Here is a 12,265-nt window from a genome sequence, read left to right on the forward strand (position 1 = left end):
GCATTTTCTCTGGAATGCTGGCAGTGGTCTCTGCTGCTTGCTGCAATCAGTCTGTCCCCGCAAGAACCTCACTCACCTCCCCCTCACCTCACTCTGGCCATGCCCAGCTCAGGGATTTTATCCTCTTGGATGCTCTGTCACTCACAGTTGCTCCCTGGGGGCTTGATTTGTTATTTCAATTCATCTTCTCAGCCCTCATATCCTGTCTCAGCTCCCAGATGTACTTATCAAAACAGTTGTTTCCAGCTTTTCCCTCTGTGTGGGTGGGAGGAGAAAGCCACCCTCAGGATGCTGTCCTGGAGCAGTGACTTCAGTGCTTTGCTGTATCGAGGCATCAGCACATGTGGAATGGGGATTAGTCACAGACATCTGGTTAAGCATGTGCTTAAATGCCCTGGGAGCTGTGACGCTGTCTGCCTGGCCCTTGTCAAACACCCATGAGAAGCACGGGGACAGGTATTCACGTCCTGGCACAGACAAGGGTGATGGAGACATGGCATGCTGTGCCGCTGTCCTGCTGCTGGCACACTTGCTGCTTTGCATCTGGAGCTTCTCAGCTGTGCACTGTCACCATCTCCAACCTTGATGCTGTGGTGTACCAGTGGGAGGATGTAAATACGGTCAGAGCAGGCCACTTGTCCCCAGACTAATGTCAAAAGCCAGGAAAAATGCACTGAGCAGTAATTTAGTGTGGAATCGTGGTATTGGCCCTGGGGGCTAAAGCTTCATGGCAGTGATTGTTCAGTGCAAAGGAAAGCTGTATTTTGAAGCTGGTGCTTCAAAACTCAGCCACCAGTGCAGAAACTGGTAGTTTTGAACTGAAATGCAGGTTTATTTTCTGCATGTGCAAAAACCAAAGTTGCAGTCTCAGCCCTGGCACCGTGTGCCTTCATATATCTATGTCTGAGGACAGAAGGGAGAGTTGGTACAGCTCCAAAGGTAACTGGTGTGTAGAGAATCTGAGCTGAAAGACACAGCACGTTTGTTCAAGCTTGTTTTCTTTAGCCTCTAATTACATACTTTGGCACTTCTCTGGTGAGAGACCTTTTAAATGTTAGTATTTTTTCCATGTTAAAGTCAAATGAGTAGGTCAGTACTCCAGTTTGGATTGCAGTAAATATTTAGGACTCCCTACAACTGCAGCTCAATTTCCCCTTGTTTCAGGTCCAAACGTTCCCCTCTGCACATCTGGCCTTGCACCCAGAAGCTTTTATTCCTGTAAAAGACAAACTGGGGTTGGGATGACTGAGCAGGCATTGCAAGTGAGGCACTGCAGAAGGGGTTGCTTTGGGCTCTTTGCCACCTTAAACATTGCCACCCTAGTTCTTGGGGTCTAGATACTACACAGTCACCCCCACACCATGTATTGCTTTCAGACAGACATTGATAGAAGGAACTTGGAGATCTGATGTTGATCTGTTTTGGAAACCTTATTCTGTGATGTTTCTCAGTTTTACTCATCCCTGTGAAAGTGGTTATATGGTGTTGGCATCCACTGCTGTTCAGTTAGCAGTGATTCCAGGGCTTTGGAGATGATGGTTTTTGTTTGTATGGGCCTGCTGCATACTGCCAGGTAAGCTAATGAGGTGGACTCATCCAGGCTGGTCAGTGGAGAGAGCTATTAGGGCTCTCAGGCACTTTCTGACTTTGGGAAGAATAAGCTTCTTGGAGGAATCCATAACCCTATAGGATAATGTGGGACCATAATTTATTTAGGTATCTACATTTAGGGATATGTGAATCCTATACTTTGGCTTAGTTTTCCTTTGGTTGCAAAAATGAAGTTCCTATCACCTGTACCTGAGGAACCTCTCCAGGTTTCCTGTAGCCCCTTTAGGCACTGGAGCTGCTCTAAGGTCTCCCCTTAAGGAGCCTTCTCTTCTCCATGCTGGCTCCAGAGCAGAGCTGTTCCAGCCCTTGCAGCATCTCCATGGCCTCCTCTGGACTCACTCCAACAGCTCCACGTCCCTCTTGTGCTGCTGCCCCAGAGCTGGATCAGGACTGCAAGGGGGTCTCCCCAGAGAGCAGTAGAGGGGGAGAATCTCCTCTCTGAGCTGCTACTCACGCTCTGGGGACGCAGCCCAGCACCTGGAGGGTTCTGGGCTCAAGCGCACACTGAAGCTGGGTCATGGGGAGCTTCTCCTCACCAAACACCCCCAAGTCCTTCTCCTCAGGGCTGCTCTCAATCCAGTCTCTGCCCAGCCTGTGTTTGTACTGGGGATTGCTCTGACCCAGGGGCAGGACCTTGCACTTGGTTTTGTTGAACTTCATGAGGTTCGTACAGGGCCACCTCTCAAGCCTGTCCATGTCCCCCTGGATGGCATCCCTTCCCTCCAGCATGTCAACCACACTAGCGAAGAAGAGTGTGTCAGGGAAGTTATTCCCACTTCATTTTTCTACAGCTGTACCAGATGAATTTGAAAGTGAGAAGTATTTGCTGACATTTGCCATCCGGAGCAGCAATGTGTTCCCCAGCCGGCCACAAAACAGCCCCAGAGCAGTTGGAGTGGTAGAAATCAGCATCATATTGCTGTCGGGCAGCCAGCTGTGCTCTGTACTTTGATTTGTTTCCAGCCTACAATTCAGTTTTTGCTAAGAGGAAGGAATTTCCCTGGCAGGAATAAAGCAAGAGGGTCCAGAAAAAAGGTAGAGCTTACTGATTTAGCTAAACCAGCATGTTTTTTCTGTAGGTGAATGCAAGGAAGAGGATGCCTTCCAGTTGTGTGGCAGCAGGACTGCTCCAGGACCAGTGCTATTGGTGGGTCAGGTGCTTTGTTCAGGAGAGATCCCAAAGGGATGGGAGGGGAGCAGGTGCCTCAGCTTTCCTGTTTCAGCCTTTGTCTGGCTGCACGGCTGCCTGGAGCTGGAGCAGGGGCAGGCAGCCAGGGCCAGCTGCACTCCAGGGCAGGCACAGCTCTTCCATCCAAAACAGACGGGGCGCGAGCGGCCCCACTTCTGCATCATCAGCACTTGGCTGAGGGTCAACCACAACTTGTGCTGGTGCTTTTTGGAAGCGTAGGGCATAATTTAGAGGCATGAAGCTCAAGGCTGGCTATCTGAGTTGCATTGGAAAGGGGCACTCGCTGATGTCATGAAACCTGCATTGGGGCAATTTGTCTCATAATCACAGAATCAAAGACTGGTTTGGGCTGGAAGGGACCTTAAAGCCCATCCAGTCCCAACCCCCTGTCACAGGCAGGGATACCTTCCACTAGAGCAGGTTGCTCTAAGCCCCGTCCAGCCTGGCCTTGAACATTGCCAGGGATGAGGCATTCACAGCTTCCTTCATCAGCCTGCTCCAGTGTCTCACCACCCTCACAGTAACGTCTAAATACTTTCCTTGGGTATAAAGCGGAGGCACTCCCATATCAGTCATGTTTGTTGATGCACCAGCTCAAGACCCTTGTACACCCTTTAGGTTGATGGTGGTAGACATGGTGGTCAGAAGCCACAGTGTGTGGGCAAATGGGGGCTGAATATGCAGGATGAGTGAGATGGTTCAAAGATGCTGGTTGTGGTTTGAGCCTGTGACCTTTTGCTTGGGGCAGAAGCTCTAGGACCCCACTAACCATGATGGGCACAGTTTAAATGAGCATCATCACCTCAGCAGGATCAACAGGATTTCCGCAGGGTTCACTAATTTGGGATGCTCCAGATTCAGGCAGTGAGTTAAAAGTAGATATGGTGATAGATCTTGTTGTTTCCATCTCTCCATTTAGTACCTACCTTGAGGACCGTCTTCTCTCTTCATGCCTGGAGTCTGTAAAAGAACAGCTTTAGAGACTGGTTTTTGTGAGGTTGTGGGTTAACCAAAAGAGTGGAAATAAGCAAATGCCAAAAGCCAGGGGCTCCCTAGTGGAGCGTACATGATTCCTGTTACACAAGCTAATTCAGAGTGCTCTAAAAACCATTAGCTTTTGGAGGCTTTTTTCCCAGGGAAATGCTGCCAGGACTGTCACGCGTCTGCAGCTCAGACACGGGCACCCCCACTGCACAGCACAGCCCTCCACATGTGATGTCTGACTTTGGGAACCCCTCTTGTAAACCTTGGTCCAGAAGTTTAGGTTGTCCTAACCTTTTCTGCATCCTTTTTTAGCTTCCCATTGGCATTCTGGGATTCAGGCTCTGAGGGCAGCGCTGCTGCTCCGGCTGGAAGCTGTGGGGATGCACGTCTCTTTGCAGTGTGATATTTTAAGCACAGACATGCTGTTCACCTTGGTGGAGCAGCAGAGGGGTTAACTAGAGATTTCTGGTTGCAGCCTTGTGGCTTTGGATGTGTCCCTAGATGAGGTCATACAAATAACTTTGGGCAGCCTCTATTCCCCTTTGTTTTAAGCACCGCACTGGTCACCACAGCTGCACTCATCTCCGTGCCAGAGTGTCCCCACACACATGCACCACTTGCTCCCCCCAGGCTCCCTAGTGACAAGCCCTCATTTGACATGTGTCCTCTTGGTCTTTCTCATCACAAGGGCAAAGTAACAAAGAGTGAAGCTTGCTCAGCGGCCAGCCTGAAGAGTCCTTTCTGCAGCAGCACAGCTCTGCAGGAAACCCCAACTCCAGGCAAGGAGAAGTTAAAAGTGAAAAGGCTGCTTACGGTTCAGGTGCCTGGTTTCCTGCAGGGACACACATGAAGATGGTGCTTGCATAATGCTGCCACGTGCGCTCCAAGCTGCCTGCAAGAGTCCTGTGGGGCTCCCACGTGCTTTCAGCACGTGTGTGTCACTTACAATGAATGAGGCTGCACAGGCATTTGACTGCACAGGTAAAATTAAGGAATAGTGATAGGAGCCATAGGCATCTTTGCCACTGAGGGATGTGCGCAGCACTCGCTTGTCCTGGTCATTTTCAATACCTGTGATTCATCTCCAGTCTCAGGTACAGTCTCTTAATCCCAAAAGGCTACTGGGCATTGCAGGGGAGTAGGTAGATCTCCTGACGCTTTCTTTGTACAACACTTTGGGCTCTGGTGTGAGGAAACCAGAGACAGTAAACCATAAATCAGTCGTTCAGGAAGGACTAGGGATTTAATCCTCTGTAATGTTTGGGGGCTTTAGCTGCTCACTGTGTTTGAAGATACTCGACATACTGTGATATGGATTTGTTGATGACTAGATGATTTTAAGGTCCTTTCCAACCCTAACTATTCTATGATTCTGTGAGTGCTGGTGAGGTCCACAGGGCTCCCCTGAGGACAGGAGATGTAGAAATGCAGACTGCAGCTCCTCCAGGGTAGCAGCAGTAGTCCTGGAGTGAAGTTATTTATCACCTCTGGACCAGGTGTCTCTGGAGAAAGCTTATAACACTCTTTCAAGAGAACCTTATATTAGCTGTGGCAGGAAGGATGTGGGAGAGCACAGAAGAGGAATAGCAGTGAGGTATGGTTTGATCTCATTTCTGTCTCATCCCATTGTGAAGGATGGAGGGAAAATTCCTATTCCTCTAGACCAAAACACAATGTGCTGAGAGAAAGAAATGTTTGTTAATACCTCTGCCAGCCCCAGCCTGTACCCTGTGAGGGACATGGCTGTGCTGGGATGTGGCTGACTCAAGGTGCCTATGCAGGAGAGGATGGAGCAGGCAGAGAAAAGCCCTCCTCGGCTGATGGGAGTGAATGGACATGCTTCCAGCCAACAGGCACTGGAGGAGTGGGACAGCTTTGGAAACGTGCATGTGTGGAATATGGCATCTTGTGCCCTTCCCATAGAAACAGGGGGAAAATTAACAAAATGAGGAAGCAGGCCTGGTATGTCTTCACCTGTACTGCGAGCTCATGGTTACCGACACAGCTGTGTGTGGTCGTGTTTTCCTTGGGTGAATACACGCGTCTCTCCATGGTGTTTATTTCTCTCATCTCTTTGCTGCTGAAATGTCAGTTTACATATTGCTCTTGGGCATGTTGGCAGACCACCTCATGGCTGCTCAACATTCCCTTTGCCCCTCAAAATCTGGTGTCCCTCATCACTTGAGCAGGGGTAGATTCCTGAGCCGTGGCTGCTGCCACAGGCATCCTCTGAGCCTCCGAGGTCAGCACATCCTGTGGTGGCTGGTGCTTACCAAACCCCCTAATTGTACCTTAGGCAGAGAGCGTGGATTTGCTCCTTGCTATATTTATCTGGTGTCTAGGACTGCAAAAAAGGCAGGAGTGCAGCCTTTCATGCCTTTTCTTGCAGAGAGATGACTTGTTTGTAAGCCAACTCTGCAGTTGGGTTAATGACAAAGCACTGTGGATGTCAGGGCTGACCTGCAAAGTCTCTGCTGAGATCTCTGCTGAAATTTTGGTGGCCATGAAAGCAATCAGTGAGGTCCAAGAAAAGCACCGGCAGCAAGAGGCATTCTTGACTGACTGACTTGGTAAGCAGTCCCTCCTCGGTTTAAATTTTCTGGTCAAAAGCACGTTGTGATGTGCAGACGAGTGTCCAGGCATGGATGATTCTGCTGCTAAGTGAAAATAAGGTCTACAGCCAAATTCTGGAGTGTTTTCTGTCCTTCAGCAGATTGGCCTTTCTCCAGCAATGGGGACTTTGGGCAGGACAAGACAATGGAGTGTCCTCTTTCTGCATCACACCAAGGCAGCATCTGTCTATGTTTCAGTAAGGTAACCCAGTGAAATCCATGCAGGAGACGCCCCCTTGCCTGTAGGTGCCTCAATAGGCAGCAGCCTTTAGAAAATATCCATGTTTAGGGATTCGCCTGAAAATGGTGAAATAAATAACCTGGTCCCTCCATGCCAGAGGAGCTGCTTCAACACACAGGAGCAGAGTGTTTCTTCACACAAGCCCGTGTGTAAAGTGCTTAGAAATGGCACAGGTTTCCAACTGAGCCAGTTGCTGCTGCGGTGCTAGTGAAGTGCAGGATCTGGCCTCTGTGCTATGGCTGGGGTGGCTCCATTGCTGTTTGGGGCAAGGATGGTGGAAGGGAGCAGTGGGTAATGCAGCCTGTGCCCAGCCATATTAGATAAACCCAGAAAGTAAGAACAGCAGCCCAATGGTGCTCCAGGGTTTGGTGCAGTCTTTCTTCCTTTCATCTGCCTGCTTCCAGTACCCAAGGGGTAACACACTCTCAAACTTTGCTCTTTGCTGGCTCCTTCTCCAGGTAAGAGCTGTTGTAGTGACCTGCCCAGGGGGCAGGAGGCTGCAAACCATATGTCTGCTGTTCAAAGGAGAGCAAATCCAGCAATAATGTTGGGAATCCTGCCTTCCCTCAGGACCTGCTTGGTAGGGAATGACCACAGACCTCCAGGTATGGAGTCGCATCCCTATTTGGGGGACTCAAGGAGTGTGTTGTGGAAGATAGAGTGTTGAGAGGGCAAGAGTGATGGTACTGAGGAGTCCAGGAAGGAAAACATAAGCAGACAATGGTGGAAGAGTTAATATTTATGTGATACCCCTGTGCTCTCCCAGGAGGGTGAGTGTCCAGTCCTTCTGCCTTGCCTCGCCTCTCCTCTCACTGCACTGCCGGCAGCTATTAATACTTCAGCACATGAGTGCTAAAGCATGAGCAGAGAGCCCAGGAGGATATGCAAGGGATTTCCGGCAGTTTGAGCCTTTCAGGCAGAGAGGTTGAGAGCCAGCACAGAGGAGAGCTCTAACAGGGGCTTTCCTTAAAGATACATCCCTCTATGGGATGAGGCAGAACACAGGAGCACTTGTATAGGCATCATCTAGAGGTGCTGCATGGGCTAAGGGCAGGAGGGGAGATGTGCTGCTGCTGTTTTAGCAATCCCCTGCTGCAATTGTCATATGTGCTTCTGGGTGGTGATGCGCTCTGTGTCCTGGGCATAGGCTTTGGCTTGGGTAAAGAAGTAACTTGGGAGGATCTGTGGTTCCCTGTGTTGAGAAAATAAGGAGGGATGGGCAAAACAGTGCTTGGCAACCAAAAGCTGTGGTCCAGGGCAGAACAGCTCCAGCCCAGCTGGGAGGGGGTGGTGGACGTGTGAGGAGATGAAGAAAACACAACTGGCAAAAGAGCAAGCCAGCAGCATTCAGAGGATAAGCACCTCCCTGGTGTCGGGGTTTAAGCCCAGCCGGTAACTTAGAACCATGCAGCCACTCCCTCGCTCCCTGCCTTTTTCTCCCCCACTCCAGGAGGGGTGGCGAAGAGAATCAAAAGAATATAACCCCCATGGGTTGAGTTAAGAACAGTCCAGTAACTAAGGTATAACACAAACCACTGCTGCTACCACCAATAGTAATAATGATAAGGGAAGTGATAGGGGAAGTAACAAGGGAAGAGAATACAACTGCTCACCACCTGCCGACTCATACCCAGCCCAACCTGAGCAGCGATCTGGCCCTTCTGGGTAACTGTCCCCAGTTTCTATACTGGGCATGACGTGCTGTGGTATGGAATACGCCTTTGGCTGGTTTGGGTCAAGTGTCCTGGCTCTGCTTCCTCCCGGCTTCCCATGCCCCTCCTCACTGTCAGAGCATGAGACTGAAAAGTCCTTGATCAGAGTAAACATTACTGAGCAACAACTAAAAGCACCAGTGTGTTATCAGCATTGTTCTCAGGGTGAAGTCAAAAACACAACACTGCACCAGCTACTAAAAAGGAGAAAAATGACTGCTACTGCTGAACCCAGGGTACCTAGGAAAGAGGGGATCTCCTTGCTTTGGGGTTTGCTTTTCGTTGTTTTTTCATTTGGAAAAAAGACAAACCAAGAATTTTAGCCAGCATGTTTTTCCTTCCTTATCCTCAAGGCTCATATAAATGTAAATGAAAGGTTCTTGGAGCAAACAGCAAAGGCTCAGATAATGTCATCTGCTGGCTGGGTCCAGCCTGGGGGGTAAATGGCATAGGGGGAATATAATGGATGAGCATTTGATTGCACTGTTTGAGTTTGGACCTGTATTTCCTCATGTGAAAATGCTTCACTGTCCGTAAGTTGATTTAGATCTGCTCTGCTCTGTCCTCCCCTCTGTCCTCTTGTTGCAGCTCGCTAGCACTGCAGATAGCTGAGCTAGTGAAAGAGTCAGCTGAACCCCCATTTTTCGTGCCTCTCCAGGCCCTGGAGGTCTTTGGCTGCTCTGGCTGCTTCCCAGCACTTTTGTCAATGCAGAACCTGTATCACTGCATGGACTTGCCACGTTCACCCTTTCCAGCTCACTCAGCAGCAGGGCTGGGGTTTGCTACTAGCCTGGTTGGGAGTGGCGAGTGGTGACTATGGGGCTGTGTGTGTGAACTGGGTAGAAAAGCAAATAACACTTCTGTTGGTTGAACTAATCACAGCATAAACCTCGTGAGACAGACAAGGAATTGCAAACAGGATCTGAGTTCATACCTGCAGGCATCTGTACCATGGTGGCAGCTGCTGTGGCTGGTGACAGTGTAACTAGCCCTAAATCCCCTCCTGGCTACGCAGTGATGTCCTGGGCTCTGGGAGGGGTGTGAGTTTGTGCTGTCTTCACAGCACCTTCCCTATGTGTTCATACACAACAAGCAGTTTACAGTTCAGCAAAGGGCTTGGGCATTGCTGGGTTAGTCTAGGAAAGGTGTGAGAGAGAAAGAATTCAGGCTAAGCCTGGAACAGGGTTTGGGTTGCTTTCCTTACTGTGGTTTCCTTCCTAGCTTTCTCTGTACCTGGCAATGCTTCCTCTGGCTGCCATCTGTGGTTAATATTTAAACCTGTGAGGTGGGGCAAGGGAAAGCGTATGCCTCCCTGTGCCAGCCTCTGCAAGCACAGGGCAGTGTGGGAGCAAGGCTCTTGCTTGCTTTCAGCTGCTTGTTTGCAAATGGAAGCTGGATTTATCTTTATGGCAGATAGCAGTGGTTGCCTAAAGGTTGCTCCTGCCTCTTCCCTCTCCTGGTGGCTTTGCCAAAGGACGGCCTGGGGGGCCTTGAACCCCAATAAGACAGCCTGAACCCGGGGAGAGCTCTCTGTGCCCTTCCCAAGACTTAGATGTGCTTGACTTCCTCCCCCCCACCAACCCTTTTAAAAGCAGTATTAGAAAACGCAGTATAATTTATCTTTATATAGACTTGCGCAGTGCACAGACCACCGAAAACTCATTTAAACAGGCATGTGGTGAGCTTCTCAAACCCAGGGAGGGTGGGAGACCCCCAGCCCTGTAACATACAGGTTGCTGAACTGCACCTTTGAAGGGAGAAAACCCCAACACCCAGTCATGGGCATGGTGAGGCTGAGCACTCCCCTCCCTCCAACAGACACCCCAGTGTCACCACTGCCTGTGGCAGGAGCACTTTGCAAGCACTGCTTCAGAGACACCACTGCACCTTTAAAGTGAATCCTTTGCTTGAGGATTTGAAGTTTGAATGAGAGTATCTGCCTGAAGGTTATATGAATTTCAAGGTCAATTGCATTAATCATCATTTGGATTCACTTCCCTGAGTGTCTCATGGTGATCTGCCCTGCCAGAAATGATGCCTTTGCTCTGTCTCTCCTAATCACCTGGATCGTGATGGGTTAAAACCTACAGGCTGAAATGTGTGTGCTGCCCTCATCCCTTCTTCCTTTCCATTCACCTTCTTCCTTTCTTGATACTTCCCCTGAGCTTTTCCCTCCCTCTCCAGTGTAAGGGGTTTGGCAATACAGGCTGCTCTGCTCGGTGGAGGCAGTGGAACAGATTTTGTGCTACATGAGGCCACGCAGCTCCCCTGGGTCCTCACTTTGTGTTTGGCATCTTTGACGTCTAAGGCAGGAAACATGGTTTCAGCCTGTTCGTGGGAAAACATTGCTGATTGTCCCCTCTCTGATGCCTTGGGCACTGGCAAATGAACAGGAATTTGGGCTGGAGGAGCTGGATTGACCCCACTGCTTAGCATTGGCTGTTTGGTGACAGTGACACTCCATCAGCTGCTGTATGGGGGAGACACACGCTATTGAAACACAATGGAGGTCCAGGCTGTCCAAAGGTCCCAGCAGTTCCTGTAACACCTGGAGTCTTTCCTTGGAAGCTTATTCATCCACACAGGAAAGCATTGATCCTTCTGTCACGCTGGGGCAGTGAATGGAGAGCCAGGCTCTGTCACTGCTATCACACTTGTGATTTTCCATGTGGACTGTGAGTGATTTGAGGCAAAACATGTCACGTGTGATGTGTGGAGCATGCAAGGGTCCTGCCAGCACACCTTGGCCTGTGTAATGGCCATGCTATCCCTGCTGGCATCTGCCATCCCTGCCTCTGGGATGGCTTGTTCCCCAGCTCTGGGTTTGGAGGCTGTGTCCTCACATCTGGCTGGTCACTCAGGCTCCACTGTCAATAGGAACCGGTGCGGATGACTCAGGAGGGTCAAAAAGGGAGGTTTGGGCAGCACTGTGGGCACTGTCTCAGTGGAGGTGCTGACACAGTGTCCCCGCTGCCTGCCCTGGCCATTGGCCATCTGGAACTTTCCAAGCGGGCCAGCCCATCACTGTCGCATCCCTCCACCCTGGCCTGGGAGAGGAGGAGCTGGCAACAGGCTCTACAGGGCTGCCCTGCTCCCTCTGCACCCCCGTGCCCTGCCAAGGCATCATAGGAAGGAAAACTGCTTTCAAATCCCACCTCACTCCACTGTGGGACCAAGGAGAAGACGAAGAACTGCCCACTTTCACTATCGCTTTTGGGCTGGCTGCAGAAATCCTCTTGTATCACAGCTCTGCAGGGGAAGGAAGGCGAAGAGGCTCAGTGCCAGGGCTGGCAGTGAAGCTCTCCAGTGGGTTGCACAGGGCGAGTAAACATATGCGGTGCTCGGGTCCTGCCTGGTAGCAGCAGCAGCAGCAGCCCGTGATGCTGTGCTTGGAATGAAGTCAGCCTTCATCAGCTGAATAGTTTATGCATGAATCGAAACTTCAGACCTGGCAGGGTGGGGGAACGTGCAGGATCTGCACTCTTTTATAATGCTGGAGCCAAGGAAGGAGGAGGGGATAGAGGAAATAGCAGCAAAATAAGACTGGGGAAGCGGGGCGAGATTTGAGAAGCTGGACGAGTTGTTCGCTCTGTTATTGAGAGGAGCCAAGTCCCTTAAGCATCTCCTGGTGGATATAGGAGGGAGCTGTGGAGGCTGGAGCGCTCCCCTGGACACTCGCATGCTGTAGCTTTAAGACTTTTACAGAGGACTCGGGATTTCCAGTTTCCCTGTGCCTGGTGGAGTATTCCAGGGAGTTACAGGATTTTTCGGGTCATGCACCCCCTTTTTCCTTTTTCTTCCTCCTTTCTCTTCCTCTCTTACTCTTCCTTTTCATTTCAAAGAGACAAAGCTACTTCAGTTTGGAGCACAAACATATGATCAGCACATGGAAATGTGGTAATTTGGATGCATTCAT

General features: G+C 50.3%; 1 protein-coding gene across 2 annotated transcripts in view; it reads left to right on the plus strand.

The window, feature by feature from the left end:
* SEPTIN9 (septin 9) overlaps positions 1 to 12,265 on the plus strand; it is a 134,584-nt gene that overhangs the window by 26,066 nt on the left and 96,253 nt on the right. The gene's annotated exons all lie outside the window — the stretch shown is intronic.

This window comes from Pezoporus flaviventris, unplaced genomic scaffold (assembly GCF_033815535.1).
Source record: "Pezoporus flaviventris isolate CSIRO_AGI_PZ_B2104156 unplaced genomic scaffold, CSIRO_AGI_Pfla_v1 ptg000020l, whole genome shotgun sequence".
In the NCBI taxonomy this organism is placed as follows: domain Eukaryota; kingdom Metazoa; phylum Chordata; class Aves; order Psittaciformes; family Psittacidae; genus Pezoporus; species Pezoporus flaviventris.